We start from the raw sequence: 776 nt of genomic DNA, 5'->3' as shown, positions 1-776 counted from the left end.
TGTGTGAGAGAGAGAGAGAGAGAGAGAGAGAGAGAGAGAGAGAGAGAGAGACACACACACACAGACACACACACACACACACACACACACACACACACACACAGAAATAGCGTTTGTGTTTGTCCCCACCGCCGCTTGACAACCGGTTTTGATGTGTTTACGTCGCCGTAACCTAATGGTTCGGCAAAAGAAGTCTGATAGAATAAAAGCTTTAAAAAAATAAGTATCAGGCATTCAAAAAAATACTGGGGTCGATTCATTCGACTAAAAATTCAATACGGTACCCCAGCATGGCCGCAGTCTAATGACTGAAACATGTAAAAGAGATAAAAAGGATATTATGTATGTGTGTATGTATTTGTGTGCATGTGTGTATGCATGTATGCATATATGTATGCATGTATGTATGTATATATGTGCGTATGCATGTATGTATGTATGTATGTATGTATGTGCGTGTATGTGCGTGTATGTATATATGTACGTATGCATGTATACATGTATGTATGTATGTATGCATATATGTATGTATGTATGCATGTATGTATAGATGCATGCATGTATGTATGCATCTATGTATGTATATATTCTTGCATATATGCATGTGTATGTATGTATGTATGTGTGTATGTATGTATGCATGTATGTATGCATCTATGTGTGTATGTATGTATGTATGCATGTATGTATGTATGTGTGTATGTATGTATGCATGTATGTATGCATGTATGTGTGTATGTGTGTATGTATGTATGCATGTATGTATGCATGTCTCC

Source organism: Octopus bimaculoides, chromosome 25 (genome assembly GCF_001194135.2).
Source record: "Octopus bimaculoides isolate UCB-OBI-ISO-001 chromosome 25, ASM119413v2, whole genome shotgun sequence".
NCBI lineage: Eukaryota > Metazoa > Mollusca > Cephalopoda > Octopoda > Octopodidae > Octopus > Octopus bimaculoides.
The sequence above is the reverse complement of the archived record's forward strand: the minus strand, read 5'-3'. Positions refer to the sequence as shown.